This window comes from Periophthalmus magnuspinnatus, chromosome 20 (assembly GCF_009829125.3).
Source record: "Periophthalmus magnuspinnatus isolate fPerMag1 chromosome 20, fPerMag1.2.pri, whole genome shotgun sequence".
NCBI classification, from domain to species: Eukaryota; Metazoa; Chordata; class Actinopteri; order Gobiiformes; family Gobiidae; genus Periophthalmus; species Periophthalmus magnuspinnatus.
In genome coordinates, this window is record NC_047145.1 from 27,989,603 (window position 1) to 28,009,142 (window position 19,540).

The following is a 19,540-nucleotide window of genomic DNA, read 5'->3' on the forward strand; positions in this document are numbered from 1 at the left end:
TCTCAAACTCCGCTTCACACATCTTGCTCCCTGGACCCGCTCAGCTCTCCTGCCCCGGACCCAGCTGCTCTGCCGGTACTGTCTGCCTGTCCCAGACTCCGCTTCACACGCCCAGCTCCTGGACCACGACCCACACCCTGTTCCCGACTCACCATTTGATCATCGTTCATGTATTCTGCACCTTTGTAAATAGACACTGTAAAGTTTCCCCGAGTCTTGTATCTTTGGTCCCCCCTTGTGCTGAGAGTTACAACAGGGAGGCTATGTATTAACCACAGACGACATACCATAGCATGAAGGTCTGCAATTTGAAACTTTACAGGTTTTAAAAATAATATAATATGACTGCATAAGCAACATGATACAATCTTGCACTTACTGAGTTTTGTGGCCACTATGGAGATATTATGCTGCGCAATATTTTCTCTGTCCAAAAGCTCATTGGTGGAAATGGTACCCTCCACTGGATCTATCTCAAAGTAGCTGTCCAAGTCGCTCTTCCAGTCAATCGAATACCTGCAAAAAATGTTTGTTTAATGTTGGCAGTCATCGACATCCACCCGGTGAATTAATTTGTCTAATTTCAATCCCTGGAGCTGAGTGCACCAGTTGGTCTTAAATTGGGTTGGTCCTAACTCTTACGCTGGGCTTACCTACATTTAATATAGTGAACTGAGTTAGTATTGCGTGCAACAGCTCAAGTTAAGACCATTGTAGCTGCCCCTAGTCGTAGCTACAACTTCACGAGAAAATGGGGGATTCTGTGATGCTGCCTGGATATATAAAATGTTTTTTAGTTTAACAGTGTAAATTATCCAGTGGAGTTGCAGTATTAATGTATTAGAAGAAAATGCATGAAGCTAGTGCATGATGAAAATAAACAGCATGATGAACATAAACAGCTAGATGAACATATTTGTCATGTATCTGTCTCCATTTGTGCAACATTATGTCATTTGCAGCTGTAAGACTTTGTGACAATTAAGTTGTTTCTATAGCTCAAATACACAGAGCTGTTTATGTTATCCCTCAGTCATCTAGGTATGATCCATTGTAAAAGAAAAAAAAATATTCTGTCAACTGGACAAAACATTTTTGAGTGTAGACGTTTCACTTGTCATCCAAGCTGCGTCTTCAGTTCTGGTCAGATTGCTTGTGGACACTGCCTTGTATCTATATATGAAGGGAGGAGCTAGCTCTTCTGAAGCTGTTGTTTACAGTTTCTGTTTGTTAACTAAGTCATCTATGCATAATGATTCAGGCCCCTAATGGGTGCTCTCGCACGTACTGGTTATTTCAGAAAGCCTGAAATTCTGATCTATTTCAAACCTACAGACACTTTAAGACAGAAACTGGCTAACCCAAAATTCAAAATTCCAAGCAATGTGGTCTACTCCATTCAGTGTAGTGATGACTCAGTGAGAATTGAATTGGAGAAACAAAACAGCCACTTCATAAAAGAATGTACCAACCCTGTCACAAGAGCAGGTCAGGGCCCCAATCTGCCATACATGTCCATCTCAAAGCCCCTTACCATTGCTTTAAAGATAGTGACGTACAGAAAAGAAATGGCTTAAGAGGCATTTTTTGTTGGGCAAGACAATCCATCTTTGAATAGGAATGGGGGCTTTATCATCTATTTATAACTTTATCTTCAGACTTAAACGTAAACAAGGAAAACAATAGGGCTAGCCGGTATGCTAATAGGTGAGAGCCCCCATTGATTTTTAATTCTTTTACTATTAATACACAAAGACCCTTATTCTGTAATTGGCACAAGAAGTGTTTAGCTGTCATTAGCAGAACCTTCACACACAGTGGAGGCACTTCAGTCTTGTTTAGTTTTGCTGCAGTCTGGATTATTTACTGCCAATTCTAACTAAGGTGACAGGAAAGCACATTTTTGTACAGGATCTGTGATTAAAGAAAGGAGATAGGAGTGTGAAGCAGGCCTCAGGATTCAGAGCTAAGACCACACAAAAAGAGACCAAGGGAGTGTTACCACAAGCACGGGCACACACAGTAGTGGGCACACACAGCTCTTGCGGCCTATGACACTCGCTGTTTGCTGCTCTATCATCCACACATACTCATTTCTAATGTTTTCCTGGGACATTAGAACATTAGCACACAGTTAGCAAACAGGGTTAAATCTGGCTGCTGCACTAGTCTTAACTATAGGCTGCTGCACCATTCCTGACTATAGGCTACTGCATTAGTCTTAACTATAGGCAGGTGCACTAGCCTTCACTACAGGCTGCTGCACTAGTTGTAACTATAGGCCAGTGCACTAGTCTTACTTTAGGGTGGTACACTAGTCATAACTATAGTGCACTAGTCATAATTACAGGCTGCTGCACTAGTTTTAACCATAGGCTGCTGCAGCATTCCTAACTATAGGCTACTGCATTAGTCTTAACTATAGGCAGGTGCACTAGCCTTCACTACAGGCTGCTGCACTAGTTGTAACTATAGGCCAGTGCACTAGTCATAACCATAGGCAGGTGCACTAGTCTTACTATAGGGTGGTGCACTAGTCATAACTATAGTGCACTAGTCATAATTACAGGCTGCTGCACTAGTTTTAACTATAGGCTGCTGCTAGCCTTAACTATAGGCTGATGCACAAGTCCTAACTATAGGCTAGCCATAGCTTCAGACTTAAGTTGGACGTAGGGTTAAGACCAGTGTTATGACCATCTGGTGGCCTGTAGTCCCATGTATATGATTTAGACTAATATAACATAGACGTGGGCTTCATTAGTCATTGTGAATGGTCATTTTGGGGGAATGTGCTGCTGAGCAGCGCATATATATTCCAATCTCATAATGGGTGCATGTACTAGGGGTTTGTGCTGACTAAACGCTTTTCTTGGGACATAAATGAATTTTCGGCACAGTTGGGAGTCACATCAATCTGGCAAATTTGTCCGATCAACTCAAAGTCAGGAGTCATGATGTATAAAGGCTATAAATGTACAGGCCTCGAGATGTTCTAGTAAGGTATGTTCAAAAGGGTAATTTGTTCTAATATTAAGGCAGGGAGGGATAGAAGCTATGAAAGGAACTCAAAAGTGTAAGGGCGCGGAAGATTGCATATCTATGAAGGTGTTTATCAAGTAAAGGATCAAGTTCTCAACCATTCGTAAGAAAGAAAAAAAAGTGATGTTGTAGCTATATACATTTGAACATAGAATTTTAGGGCAACACTTAAAAGTTCAGTTAACAAAACCAATATTACCCTAAAGAAAATTATATATATATATATATATATATATATATATATATAATTTCTTTAGGGTAATATTTGGTTTTGTTAACTGAACTTTTAAGTGTTGCCCTAAAAATTCTATGTTCAAATGTATATAGCTACAACATCACTTTTTTTTCTTTCTTACGAATGGTTGAGAACTTGATCCTTTACTTGATAAACACCTTCATAGATATGCAATCTTCCGCGCCCTTACACTTTTGAGTTCCTTTCATAGCTTCTATCCCTCCCTGCCTTAATATTAGAACAAATTACCCTTTTTGAACAATACCTTACTAGAACATCTCGAGGCCTGTACATTTATAGCCTTTATACATCATGACTCCTGACTTTGAGTTGATCGGACAAATTTGCCAGATTGATGTGACTCCCAACTGTGCCGAAAATTCATTTATGTCCCAAGAAAAGCGTTTAGTCAGCACAAACCCCTAGTACATGCACCCCATTATGAGATTGGAATATATATGCGCTGCTCAGCACATTCCCCAAAATGACCATTCACAATGACTAATGAAGCCCACGTCTATGTTATATTAAGTCTAAATCATATACATGGGACTACAGGCCACCAGATGGTCATAACACTGGTCTTAACCCTACGTCCAACTTAAGTCTGAAAGCTATGGCTAGCCTATAGTTAGGACTTGTGCATCAGCCTATAGTTAAGGCTAGAGCAGCAGCCTATAGTTAAAACTAGTGCAGCAGCCTGTAATTATGACTAGTGCACTATAGTTATGACTAGTGCACCACCCTATAGTAAGACTAGTGCACCTGCCTATGGTTATGACTAGTGCACTGGCCTATAGTTACAACTAGTGCAGCAGCCTGTAGTGAAGGCTAGTGCACCTGCCTATAGTTAAGACTAATGCAGTAGCCTATAGTTAGGAATGCTGCAGCAGCCTATGGTTAAAACTAGTGCAGCAGCCTGTAATTATGACTAGTGCACTATAGTTATGACTAGTGTACCACCCTAAAGTAAGACTAGTGCACTGGCCTATAGTTACAACTAGTGCAGCAGCCTGTAGTGAAGGCTAGTGCACCTGCCTATAGTTAAGACTAATGCAGTAGCCTATAGTCAGGAATGGTGCAGCAGCCTATAGTTATGACTAGTGCAGCAGCCAGATTTAACCCTGTTTGCTAACTGTGTGCTAATGTTCTAATGTCCCAGGAAAAACATTAGAAATGAGTATGTGGTGGATGATAGAGCAGCAAACAGCGATGTCATAGGCGCAAAAAGAGCTTGTGGTGCCCACTACTGTGTGTGCCCGTAGCTTGTGGTAACACTCCCTTGGTCTCTTTTGTGTGGTCTTAGCTCTGAATCCTGAGGCCTGCTTCACACTCCTATCTCCTTTCTTTAATCACAGATCCTGTACAAAAATTGCTTTCCTGTCACCTTAGTTAGAATTGGCAGTAAATAATCCAAGACTGCAGCAAAACTAAACAAGACTGAAGTGCCTCCACTGTGTGTGAAGGTTCTGCTAATGACAGCTAAACACTTCTTGTGCCAATTACAGAATAAGGGTCTTTGTGTATGAATAGTAAAAGAAGAATTTAAAAATCAATGGGGGCTCTCACCTATCTAGCATACCGGCTAGCCCTATTGTTTTCCTTGTTTACGTTTAAGTCTGAAGATAAAGTTATAAATAGATGATAAAGCCCCCATCCTATTCAAAGAGGGATTGTCTTGCCCAACAAAAAATGCCTCTTAGCCATTTCTTTTCTGTACGTCACTATCTTTATAAGCAATGGTAAGGGGCTTTGAGATGGACATGTATGGCAGATTGGGCGCCTGACCTTGCTTCTTGTGACAGGGTTGGTACATTCTTTTATGAAGTGGCTGTTTGTTTCTCCAATTCAATTCTCACTGAGTCATCACATACACTGAATGGAGTAGACAAAAATTGCTTTGGGAATTGTTTGAATTTTGGGGTTAGCCAGTTTCTGTCTTAAAGTGTCTGTAGGTTTGAATAGATCAGAATTTCAGGCTTTCTGAAAACTAACCAGTACGTGCGAGAGCACCCATTAGGGGCCTGAATCATTATGCAATAGATGACTTAGTTAACAAACAGAAACTGTAAACAACAGCTTCAGAAAGAGCTAGCTCCTCCCTTCATATATAGATACAAGGCAGTGTCCACAAGCAATCTGACCAGAACTGAAGACGCAGCTTGGATGACAAGTGAAACGTCTACACTCAAAAATGTTTTGTCCAGTTGACAGAATATTTTTTTTCTTTACAATGGATCATACCTAGATGACTGAGGGATAACATAAACAGCTCTGTGTATTTGAGCTATAGAAACAACTTAATTGTCACAAAAGTCTTACAGCTGCAAATGACATAATGTTGCACAAATGGAGACAGATACATGACAAATATGTTCATCTAGCTGTTTATGTTCATCATGCTGTTTATTTTCATCATGCATACTAGCTTCATGCATTTTCTCTAATACATTAATACTGCAACTCCACTGGATAATTTACACTGTTAAACTAAAAAACATTTTATATATCCAGGCAAGCATCACAGAATCCCCCATTTTCTCGTGAAGTTGTAGCTACGACTAGGGGCAGCTACAACTGGTCTTAACTTGAAGCTGTTGCACGCAATACTAACTTCAGTTCACTATATTAAATGTAGGTAAGCCCAGCGTAAGAGTTAGGACCAACCCAATTTAAGACCAACTGGTGCACTCAGCTCCAGGGATTGAAAATTAGACAAATTAATTCACCGGGTGGATGTCGATGACTGCCAACATTAAACAAACATTTTTCTTGCAGGTATTCGATGAACTGGAAGAGCGACTTGGACAGCTACTTTGAGATAGATCCAGTGGAGGGTACCATTTCCACCAATGAGCTTTTGGACAGAGAAAATATTGCGCAGCATAATATCTCCATAGTGGCCACAAAACTCAGTAAGTGCAAGATTGTATCATGTTGCTTATGCAGTCATATTATATTATTTTTAAAACCTGTAAAGTTTCAAATTGCAGACCTTCATGCTATGGTATGTCGTCTGTGGTTAATACATAGCCTCCCTGTTGTAACTCTCAGCACAAGGGGGGACCAAAGATACAAGACTCGGGGGAAACTTTACAGTGTCTATTTACAAAGGTGCAGAATACATGAACGATGATCAAATGGTGAGTCGGGAACAGGGTGTGGGTCGTGGTCCAGGAGCTGGGCGTGTGAAGCGGAGTCTGGGACAGGCAGACAGTACCGGCAGAGCAGAGCTGGGTCCGGGGCAGGAGAGCTGAGCGGGTCCAGGGAGCAAGATGTGTGAAGCGGAGTTTGAGACAGGGCGGACAGTACTGGCAGAGTAGAGCTGGGTCTAAGGCAGAAGTGCAGAGCGGGTCCAGGGAGCAGGATCTGGTGGAGGGTAGAATATCCAATGAGTAAGACCAAAACAAGACAGGGAAAAACAAGAACTGAGCCAAGCGAGAATAGCACACAGGTACGCGGACGATCTGGCGCTGAGTGTCAGGTCCTGGCTCCTCTTATTGTCCTCAGATGCGGTTGATTAGAGATTAGCCCCAGGTGTACACGGGAGGAGCCCAGCTCTCCGCCCCAGCTCCAGACTCAGACATGTGACCCAGCAGGAAAAAATACCCAAAATATGACAGACAGACCAGGATCATGACAGTACCCCCCCCCCCCCCCAAGGGTATCCGGCTTATCCGGATGGGCGCGGTGGAAATCCCTGACCAGGGTCCAGGATGCGTGCCCTAGGCACCCAGGAACGCTCCTCAGGCTCATACCCCTCCCAGTCCACCAGGTACTGGAGCCCTCTTCCTCGCCGGCAGACATAGATGAGGCGCCGGACGATGAAACCATCCACGACCTGGGCAGGAGGAGGGGGCTCGGCCGGAGGGCAAAGGTCACTGGTGCGGACCGGCTTAATTTGCGAGACATGGAAGGTAGGGTGGATGCAGAGCGACGGAGGGAGTTGAAGTTCAATGGCGACTGGGTTGATGATTCTGGAGATCTTGAATGGTCCTAGGAAGCGGGAGGATAATTTCTGGGAATCTGTTTAGAGTGGGACGGTTTTAGACGAAAGCCAAACAGATTGCCCGGGTTGATATCTGGGAGCGGGGGTGCGGTGCCGGTCAGCCGCCGTCTTGGTCCGATCCCCCGCTCGGAGTAGCTCTGGTCTTTCCCCAGACTCTGCGACAGCGTTGGAGATGATGGAGTACGGACGGTACAGCCAGGTCTTTTTCCTCCGAAGGAAAGAGTGGGGGCTGGTACCCGAGGGAGGCTTGGGAAATGCGACATCCCCGTGGCCGAGCTCACCAAAGTGTTGTGTGCGTACTCAATCCAAGAAGGAATGTACTCCAGGAGGAAGGGTTCTCCAACCCTTCCTCCTGGAGTATGCACACACCACAATGCGTTTCCAAATCCTGGTTAACCCGCTCGGTTTGGCCATTGGACTGGGGATGGAATCCGGATGTGAGACTGACGGACGCGCCCAACCCCTCGCAGAAAGCGCGCCACACCTGGGAGGTAAACTGCGTGCCCCGGTCAGACACAATGTCCAGAGGGATGCAATGCGTGGTTTGTGATCTGGTCGGTGGTTTCCTTGGCAGTGGGAACTTTTATCAGAATCAGAATCCTTTTATTGCCATTGTTTGTGAACACAGTTCACAAACTAGGAACTTATTTTGGTGATAAAGTGCAACATAAAACATAAAAACACACTGAATAAATACAAATACAAATAAGGGCATGCACAAAGTAAAAAAAAAAAAAAAAAAATGCTTAAAAATAAAATAAAATACTTAAAGGTAGAAAATATATACAACAGCAGCATCAGAACAACAGTGCAAACATGACTTATTAAAGTGGCCGGTGTTATAAAGTGTCCAGTTTTGTGCAAATATTATAAAGTGTTCATGAGACAGACTGCAGAGGGGAAGAAACTGTTCTTATGGCGAGAGGTTCTGGCCCCAATGGACCGTAACCTCCTGCCAGAGGGAAGTAGCTCAGGGTAGCACAGGGCGATGAAGTGGACAGCTTTGGAGAAGAGGTTGACAATGGTAAGGATGACCGTGTTACCTTGGGACGGCGGGAGACCCGTAACAAAGTCCACTGCCACATGGGACCAAGGACGCTTAGGGACGGGGAGCGGGTGCAGCAGACCGGACGGCAGCAAGTGGGAGGCCTTACCCCTGGCACACACCTGGCACGCGGAGACAAAAACTCTGCTGTCCATGTCTACCATTGGCCACCAGAAATGGTGCCTCAAGAGAGACAGGGTGCGATTGGCTCCTGGATGACAGGCGAACTGAGAGCTATGGACCCACTCCAGTACCTTAGAGCAAGCAGCTTCAGAGACAAAGAGCGTGCCAGGTGGGCCATTACCAGGATCGTGGTCACTACGTTGGGCCTCCCAGACCAGGTCTTCAATTGCCCAGTGGACTGCTGCGACGACCCGGTTAGGCGGAAGGATGGGTTCCGGGTCAGTGGTGGACTCCCCCTGAGCGAACTGGTGAAAGAGGGCGTCTGGCTTGACGTTACGGGACCCCGGGCGGTAAGTGAGGGAGAAGTTGAACCAGCTGAAGAATAAAGACCAACGGGCTTGACGGGAGTTGAGGCGCTTGGCAGATTGAATATATAAAAGGTTCTTGTGGTCATTCCACACCAGGAAAGGTTGCTCCGCCCCCTCCAGCCAGTGCCGCCACTCCTCCAGCTCGAGTTTGACCGCCAGTAGCTCGCGATCTCCCACATGGTAGTTGCTGTCTGCTGGGGACATATGACGAGAAAAGAAAGCACAGGGAAATAAATAATTGTGGGGTTCAAACCTCTGGGAGGCGTCTACCTCGACAAAGAACTGGAGAGGAATCGGGCTGATGGAGGATCAGAGCAGAGGTGAAGAGGCCCTTCAACTTGTCGAAGGTGGACTGGGCTTCAGGGGTCCAGGTGAACTGCCTGGAGGGACAGGTGAGTTTGGTGAGAGGAGCAACCACACGGCTAAAGTCCCGGATAAACCGTCTGTAGAAATTGGCAAAACCAATAAACCTCTTGAGCTGTTTGCGGTTATTAGGTACTGGCCAATCAGTCATGGCCTTATTTTTTTCTGGGTCAGCTCTCACTTGTCCACGCCCCACGATAAATCCCAAAAAACTGACCTCCTCCGCGTGGAACTCGCATTTTTTGGCCTTGACATACAACTTGTTCTAGAGCAGACGTTGGAGGACCTGGCGTATGTGGTTTTGGTGTTCCTGCTGGGACTGGGAAAAGATTAAAATGTCATCAAGATAAACAAAGACAAACCAGTTCAGAAAGTCATGGAGGACGTCATTTATAAAGGGAAGACTGTGAGGGCATTGGTAAGTCCAAAGGGCATGACGAGATACTCAAAGTGCCTCAGCGGAGTCTTGAATGCAGTTTTGCACTCATCCCCCTCCCGTATGCGCATCAGGTGGTACGTGTTCCACAGGGCAAATTTGGTGAAGACCGTGGCCCCGTGGAGTGGTGTGAAGGCGGAGTCAAAGAGAGGTAAAGGATATTTATTTTTTACAGTGATGTTATTGAGGCCCCTATAGTCTATGCAGGGATGTAAAGTCTTATCCTTCTTAGCCACAAAAAAGAAACCTGCGCCTACCGGAGAGGAGGATGGGCGGAAGATGCCAGCTGCCAGGGAATCTCGTATATACTTCTCCATAGTTTCCCGCTCTGGTTTGGAAAGATTATAGAGATGGCTAGAAGGCAAGGGTGTACCGGGCAAGAGGTTAATTGCGCAGTCGTAAGGACGGTGGGGAGGAAGCGAGAGCACCCAACTCTTACTGAAGACGTCTCTTAAGTTGTGGTACTCCTTCGGTATGGAAGAAAGAGCTGGTGTGTCAGGGGGAGGATCCGGGATGGAAAACGTCCGTGATGTGCGTGACAGTGGCTAACAGTCGCCCATTAAGAGCTAAAACGGTATGGGGGTGTTCAAGGGGCTTCAACTTAATTCCTGATTGCTCAGCCACCTGCTGGTCAATAAAGTCCTCTTCGGCTCTGGAATCTATGAGGGCTCAGACGAGAAAGGTTGCAGAACGGAAACACAGCGTGGCCTCGAGTTGAAATTGATTGTTTTTCACGGTAATGGATTGTTTGCCCACCAGTACTCCCAGTGGGCGCCCCCTTGGAAATGTGCCGGCTTCCCGCAATATAAACACTCTCCCACCTGGCGGCGTCATTGACGTTCCCCGGCAGATAAGCGCGCTCGACCCAGTTGCATAGGCTTCTCAGGGGATGGTGTAGAGAAGCGTATCTTGGCGGATGTAAATTTACGAATGGCATCTCTCCCTCTGGCGCATCTGCAACTGGTTATCTATGTGGTTGGCAAGCGATACCAAAGATTTCAGGTCGGGGGGCTCCTCACGAGAAACAAGTTAATCTTTTAAGTGTTCCCTGAGTCCCCTCAAGAAAACAGCCGTTAAAGCACTGTCCGTCTAGTCCACCTCTGCAGCCAGTGTCCAAAATTCAATAGTGTAATTCGCCACGGATCTGGATCCCTGCACAAAGTTCAACAGGCGGGAGGTGGGGTCAGCCTGATAATGCGGATGGTCAAAGACCAAATTAAACTCACTCAAAAAATCGTTAAAGGCAATCTGGTCTCATGCAATGCTTGAAAATTTTGCCTCCGCCCACTGGAGTGACCTCCCCCTGAGCAGCCCACAGATGTAACGTGTCTTGGCCGCATCTGATGAAAAACAGGTTGGGCGCTGGTGAAACATGGAGAGACATTGAAAAAGGAAACTCTGACAGAGGTTAGGTTGACCTGTGTATGGATCCGGATCAGTGCCCCTCGACTCCAGCGGAGGCGGCATCGCTGTGGCCCTGGAGGCGGCAGCAGCAGGCAACTTGGCTGGTGAGTTGAGACACCTGCTGGGTGAGGGTCTGGTTACAATCAAGCAGGGTCAGGATTGTCTGTTCGTGCTGTCCTATTATGACCCCGTGGTGTGAAAAAGCCTGGCGAAGCGCTTGATCCGCCCCCGAGTCTGCTTGGTCCATGTTGACAAGATCGTTCTGTTGTAACTCACGGCACAAGGGGCGACCAAAGATACAGGACTCGGGGGAAAGTTTACAGTGTTTATTTACAAAGATGCAGAATACGTGAACAATGATCAAATAGTGAGTTGGGAACAGGGCGTGGGTCGTGGTCCAGGAGCTGGGTGTGTGAAGCAGAGTCTGGGACAGACAGAAGTGCAGAGCGTGTCCAGGGAGCAGGATCTGATGGAGGTAGAATATCCAATGAGTAAGACCGAAACAAGACAGGGAAAAACAAGAACTGAGCCAAGCGAGACTACCACTCAGGTATGCGGACGATCTGGCGAGTGTCAGGTCCTGGCTCCTCTTATTGTCCTCAGCTGCGATTGATTAGAGATTAGCCCCAGGTGTGCATGGGAGGAGCCCAGCTCTCCGCCCCAGCTCCAGACTCAGACACATGACCCAGCAGGAAAAAATACACAAAATATGACAGACAGACCAGGATCATGACACTCGCCAAAGAAAAAAAAAAGTCGCCACAAAAAAAAAGGTCACAAACTCTAATATTTTATTGGACCACCTTTAGCTTTGATTACAACACACATACACCGTGGCATTGTGTCAATAAGCTTCGTCACAAGATTTATTTCCATCCAGTGTTGCATTAATTTTTCACCAAGATCTTGCATTGATGATGGTAGAGTTTGACCTCTGTGCAAAGCCTTCTCTAGCACATCTAAAAGATTCTCAATTTGGTTAAGATCTGGACTCTGTGGTGGCCAATCCACATGTGAAAAAGATGTCTCATGGCCCGAACCACTCTTTCTCAATTTGAGCCCAATGCATCCTGCCATTGTCATCTTGGAATATGCCCGTGCCATCAGGGAAGAAAAACTCCATAGATGGAATGACCTGGTCATTCAGTATATTCAGGTAGTCAGCTGACCTCATTATTTGAGCACATACTGTTGTTGAACGTAGACCTGACCACTGGAGGAGGCTCGTACCTATTTGCTTAGTTAAATCCAGGTGGCAACTTTTCCTTTGGCCAGGCAGTGTACATTGGTAATAGGATTATTCACATCTAATAAAAACTGGAAAAGTTAAAGTGGGACCTAAATGCCGCCTAAATTTCAAATAGAGCAGTCCCTGTAGAATTGAAGGGAAGAGTGATTTTTTTAAAATGTTTTTCTTGCTCTGAAAAATGTAGAAAAAAAACATGTTTCCTAAATGTGAATGGGCTTTTGCATCCTCACAAATGTGACTCTAAATTATACAAGTTAAAGTTTTATTTTGACACACTTTGAGACAGTGTTTAATTGATTTTTTTTTTTTTAGTTTATTGTTTTTTTTAGAATTAGATTTTTTTTAAATTAAATTTATTTAGCCCACATCATGCATCCTTAGGCCCCATGCCCCTTCCTCTAAGTGGAATATTAGAGTGTTCTCCTCTCATCGATACCAGTCCCATTCTGTGTGAGATGTTTATGGTGACAATAAACATCATATCTGTTCGGGACAGTGCCTCTATAGCCCTTCTGCCTTTGGTCTGTTTTCATTTGTAACTGCACTTTTTAAAACCAAAGGTTCAGAACACAGCTCCCCCAGCCAAAGTTTAACTCATAACAATAATAAAAGAGCCACACTTTTTACTACAATCAGATTGACAAAGAAGTTTTAACAATTAGAAAATTGGTCTGTGTTAAAAACCCTGTAATAGATTTATTTCCATGTATTGTATTTGAGCAAAATTTGTTTTGCGCCAGTTCAGATATATTGTATAAGCAGCTCTCCAGGTTAAAATAATTCTGCTGCGTACTGTCTGCAGCTAATTATAAAACATAATAATGTCTAATAATCAGGAAGTTGTTGTTAGTATTACTCTGATGGCAAAACTGCTTTGGTCTCTGAGTTGTGAAAAGCACATATAAACTCACCGTGGTGAATAATTAGGATGCTCAGAATGCATAAGGTAAGTGAGGAATGATTTTGAACCACTGCAAAGTTTTTCAAGTGAACTAGTTCTGTTTTCACATTTTTAAGACCATAACGATCAGGGCCATTGCCTTTAAGTGCAGGATATTGGTTTAGATTGACTGAAGGTGAATACTTGAATTTAGAAGTAATATAGACTTTGTTTTGTGGACAATTCTATTTTATTTAAGTTTTATTTCTCACACACAGAATGAACGCAGTGTCACTTTGCTAATTATTTTAACATTCTGTATATTTTGTTTAAGACATACTGTATGATGACATAAAGCACGTCTTAAACAATATTATATTTTTTTCCACATAAGAATGATGTCAAAGAAATAACTCCAGGAATCATATGATGATTATCTTTTGAGTATACATCAGATACTAATCGATGTTAAAACTAGCATCAAAACTAGATACTCATTTGAGCAGGTATTATACTAAAACAGTCACATTCACAGAAATCAACCTTTCCTGAATATCTTTAGAATGATCTTGAGTTGTATCTTTCACAAGCATAAGACTAGATAGACCAGTATACACCCATGGACCACTATGAAACCTACCTGGATGACTGAGGGATTACACAGATATAATGTGACTTTTTTAGTAGCAATACTTGCTTAAATGAGTATCTAGTTTTAGTATCAATTACTATCTGATTATCAGTATTTTTCACAACCCTAACTGTTGATGAATATCATTGGCCGATTAAATTCGATTAAATTCGTTTTCACAATGTTATTATAATACCACCTTTAATATTATTATAAACATGCCTTTAAAACTTACAGATATCTTCCTTGTACAAAACATATTCATTTCTAATAGGGGATATAGAAATTGTGTTTTTTTATGAAGGAAGTGTAGCCTTTTTCAGAGCCATAAGCAAATCCATTGTCATCAAGGCATCAAGTCATCAAACCTGAGCTGTGGTATGCATTACATTATCCCAGTATAGGCTGGTGGGTACTCCATCAAAATTACACTGCACTGTTCACTGTATATTCATTAGGGAAAAGGAAAAACTAACTGTCACTGTAGAAACTGATATGACTCACTTCTTCTTCAAAGTCACGTCAAATTCTGGCCTCAATGCATTTGAAGGCCAGAATTTGAGGATTTAAATACTAAGATACTTAGATACTAAATAAGTTAAAACGTTGATTGATAAAAGAGCAGATGTTTCAATAGTTAAAGAGTACTATGTAAGTTAAAGAGTACTATGTAACTTTTCCAGTAGAGGGTCTGCAAACTGCTTGTCTCTATGGAGATGTTATTGCTTTGCCTGGAATGTTCCACTGTATGGTATTAAACCTGTTAAATTGATACTTTTCAGTGACATCCCTCTAGGGGGTTCTTTAAGATTGTCTGAAAACACAAAATGTATTTAAACAACACATTTTCAGGAGCCAGTGATCAATAGTGTTTGTGTTCCAGTTTGGGAGTGTGATTTTTAACAAAAATAGTGAGAGTGACTAACTGAAAAACTGTTGACTAACTACCAGCTAGATTGTGACTTTAATCTTATTTGAGAGAGACTTGTTTACCAGCACACATGTTGTTGTTCCAGTTAACTCAGTTCTTTATGGTCAGATTGTGTTAAAATACAGCTCAGATAGTTCAGAGGGTATTGGGGTGATATGGGTCTAGGCTAATCCGACGTTTCCAGGGCACATTTGAGCATCCTACGCTAGAGTTAAAAAAATTGAATGAATTTTCAGTGAAATTTGCCGCATGTCAACAAGTTTCAAGCATCTTCCCTCAAATGCTAAGGTGTCCAACTAGAGTCATTTAGTGTGATTTTGACACCACTGTCTGAACTCAGAATAACTTGAGTAACAGAGCTTCAAACAGAGCAGTGCTCACAGTTAGCATTACACCCAAGAGAATATTGATGACATCAGCGGCAAATAACTTTTCGTCCACACCTATCTCCAAGAGACACCACTAGGCTAAGGTATTCATGTTATTCAATGGATTTTAAGTAATGTAATGCCATACTGCTGGATTTTAGATGACATCACATTCTACAGGGTACTGATATTTAATACAGATGGAGGCAGCTACAGTGACTACTGTTAACATGCTACTGTTAACATGCTGCTTTCATTTGTGAGTTTAGTCACAAATAGAAATGATCAGTTCAGCATTTGTGAATATACATTGTTACATTCTACTATCTGAAGACCACCAGTTTCAGCTTCTTATTTATAGACACCATTTTGACCCATTTTGATTCAAAAGATAACTTGGGTTAACCTTATTGTGGCAGATGCTATTGTCACTGGTAGAGCGAGGTTGTGGACTTTCCATTACCTTAACTAACCCTAACCCTCTATCATGTAAATTCAAATGGCATCTCAAATCAGAGGCATGGGGCTCTTTAAATATTTTACTGCCATTACGATAATCTGCCTACCTTGTTCCTCGAAGATGACCCGTCAGGGTGCAGGTGCCGCGGGGATTTTCCCAGCCAGTTATTCGATGTGTCAAAGGAAAAATATGGATGGATATGTAAAATAGAGGTAGTTGTGTGAAAATGCAGTACATTCTGAAAATTTTAATATAATTTTTATGGCTAATAAAAGTCTAGGCCAGGGGTCAGCAACCTGCGGCTCTGGAGCTCTTTCATCCTTATATCGGAAAATACAGTATTTATTTGTGTTAATTCTTTTTTATTGTAGTTTGAATTGGAAGATTATTTTGATCTTGAAATATAATAAAATTATATTGTCTTATTTTTTGTTGCTCAAAATAAGCGTCACACTCGCGGAACAATGTTAAAAACAACACTGCTCATGCCTCACAGACGACAGCTTACAGTTCTGCATAAAGACACAGCCCTGATTTTCAGACGCTGTGCGCATAGGGGTCAGGAGCAGGAGGCTCTACTCCGATGTAACTTTCGCCCGTCCCTAATGATGCGCTAATAAGCTTGTCTGTAGATATATCATGAAAATCCTGATAAGAAATCGCCACAGAAATGTATTTGATATAATGACAAGTATATTATATCTGTGCCGGATATGCGCTTGTCCTCCGCGATGATGTATCACGTATAACACATCAGACACGTCGCCCAAAAGTAGAGCCACAAGCGGGTGAAAATGAGCCAAAACAAAAGTCTTTGGAGAGCTTTTTAACAAAGGGGACAAGGCCAACTGAGGAGCCAGAAGAGGAGACTACGACCTCCAAGAAAAAGAAAGCTAAATTTAACAGACAATACCAGGAGTCCTACTTAAAATATGGGTTTGTCACTACAGGTGACTCTCACGCGCAGAGTCCGCTCTGCGTAATATGCGGGAAAAGCAAATGAGGCAATGAAACCTTCAAAACTGCTTTGGCACAGGGAGACTAAGCACTTGGGATTAAAAGATAAGCCTTTAGAGTTTTTTTAAAGGAACTACGGAGCAGACTAGACATAATCACACTGTGGGTGTCATTGTCTCTCTTCGCTCCTCGATGGGACCACCTCATCGCAAAGAAACAAGCGCAGGGGTCCCACTGATGCAGCGGTATGGTGAGTTGTATTTTTTATGCACTTAACTTCTTTTTGCCATATTTATCTGACTCGTGTAGAAGGCCGGTCCATGAAAATGAACGCTACATTATTCCAGTCCATGGTGCAAAAAAGGTTGGGGACCCCTGTCACAAGCACACTATAGTTGTTTACACTTGTTTACACTTTTATTTAATTTTTTTAATGTATTTATTTATTTTTGTTTTACAAGTCTAAAGGTAAAAAAAACAAACAAGCAAATAAAACAACAACAAAAAAACAAACAATATATACAGTGTTATCTTCATTTTAGATGTCAAAATGTATTTGCGGCTCCCAGTGTTTTATTTTCTGTGGAAACTGGGTCTCCTCTGTCTGTAAAACATCTGTCATCAGACAACCCAGAAAAGAAAAAAAATAAAATAAAAAATACAGAGAAAAGGAAAAGGGGAAGAGAGGGATAGGGAGAGGGAAGAAACGAGAGAGAGGGATAGATAGATAGATAGATAGATAGATAGATAGATAGATAGATAGATAGATAGATAGATAGATAGATAGATAGATAGATAGATAGAGAAAGTGCATGTGAGACTTCATGTCAGAGAGAGAGAGAGAGAGAGACTGAGAGACAGACCTTTCATTTTAGGTCCATCAGAGAAGGTGAGCTGTGCTGTGACCTGCAGTATAGACCGGGACAGTGCAGTGGATTGAATGGTCTGGATACACTGTGAGATGTCTGTCCCTGGGATGATGCTGTGGAATCTTTACGCATTTTAGTGATGAAAATCTGAAGGTCATGTATTTGGATAAGTCAGATTAAATGTAATGGCAAACTCTTATTTGAAGGTACACCAGGTAACTTTCCTGTTACATAAGTTTAATACCATGTCATGGAACTGTCCAGGCAATAACATCGTGGAGACAAGCAGATGGCTGACCTTCCACCAGAAAAAAAATTGCATGGTACATCTTTAAGTACATTTTTAAATCATGTTTCAAGTACCTACGCAAGATGGCCGCCGTAGCAAAAGTCGCAGCAAAGTCCCAGTTGTCGTACTTGGATTATTGTCATTTTAAACTAAAGACTTTTAAACCCATAGCTCCTTTAAAGACAAGCCAATGTTTTTATGGGCGATCTGTTTTTAATCAACCAAGAGATGCGACATTTTCTGTGCTACTAATGGTGTGTGCCCTCACCTGCCTGTATCGCTACCTGTTGCTACCCACGGATAATGAACGAGCCCACTTCCCAGCAGCTCACAGTCAACTCCTTCTGTACTCGAACTTTTTGGACAAGGGGCATCCACGAGTACAAGAAAGACGTCCGACGGAAAACGGGCCATGGAATGTTCGGGCTACACTTATATACTATGTAGTGATGCTTTTACTGGCAGGTGATGTTGAATTGAATCCTGGACCACAAGGACCACAAGGGCTAGCAACCGGGCCAGACGGGCTAGCTTTAGCTTTGACACAAATAGCGCCAGAGCTACTATCATCGGCAAGCAGCGGGCTAGCATTAGAGCTACCACCTCTAACAGTGGGGCTCTTCGAGCTAGACCCAAAACTACTACCAGCGGAGGGCCACGGGCTAACCCGGGAGCTACCACCATCAGCGGAGGGCCGTGGGCTAACCTGGGAGCTACCACCATCAGCGGAGGGCCGCGGGCTAACCCGGGAGCTACCACCATCAGCGGAGGGCCGCGGGCTGACCCGGGAGCTACCACCATCAGCGGAAGGCCGCGGGCTGACCCGGGAGCTACCACCATCAGCGGAGGGCCGCGGGCTGACCCGGGAGCTACTACCATCAGCGGAGGGTCGCGGGCTGACCCCTGAGCTACCACCATCAGCGGAGGGCCGCGGGCTAACCCTGGAGCTACCACCATCAGCGGAGGGCCGCGGGCTACTACCATCAGCGCCCTCAAGTTAGCGCCGCAGTTAACACAACAGCCAGCGGCTGATTGTGGGCTAAAACTCAAATGTGCACAATGGAAACATGTAACAAATAAGGTCATAAATAAACAACAGCAAACCAAACTACTACAAACTGTTAATCATGCAAAAATCCTCTGCGATCCTGAAGCTAAACCAAAGGGGATTTTTGGTGGCCACATTAATATCAGAAGCATACCTTCCAAAATAGAACAAGTGGAAAAATTATTGCATGATTCAAATCTGACTATATAGGCCTTTCAGAAACATGGTTGAGTAAAAATACTCCAGCTGGTGCCTACACTATCCCAAACTACAATATATTTAGAAGAGACAGACCACATAAAAAAGGTGGAGGCGTATTATTATATGTTAAAAGCAATATTCAATGTAAGCAGATTAAACTTCCCCATAACGATTTGGAATGTGTGGGAGTTACAATGTGTTTATCACCTGAAATGTCATTTAATACTGTTGTGCTATACAGACCACCAAATGAGAAGGAGGTATTTTTTGCTAGGTTGAAAGAGGTACTTAAAATTCGTAACAATAAGGAGACCATTTTAATGGGTGATTTTAATTGGAACTGGTTCGATAAGGCGTGCTCTAACAAGTTAAGGGACTTAGCCAAACAATTTAATCTAACTCAAATGATGAAGAATCCAACTAGAATAACCAGCTCCACAAAAACATTGCTAGATCTGATATTTACTAACAAATTAAATCGTATAAATAAAACTTATAATTTAATTACTGGTTTGTCGGATCATAACTTAACCCTGGCTTCAAGGAAGCTTAATAAATCTCGTTATAAAAATCAAAATCAAGAAAAATCATATATATCTGTTATCCCAAAGCGTGACATGGAGCTCTTGGAC

The 19,540-nt window shown here is 43.1% G+C and overlaps 1 protein-coding gene across 1 annotated transcript in view; it reads left to right on the plus strand.

Moving 5' to 3' along the window:
- LOC117388170 (cadherin-12-like) overlaps positions 1-19,540 on the plus strand; it is a 281,473-nt gene that overhangs the window by 227,224 nt on the left and 34,709 nt on the right.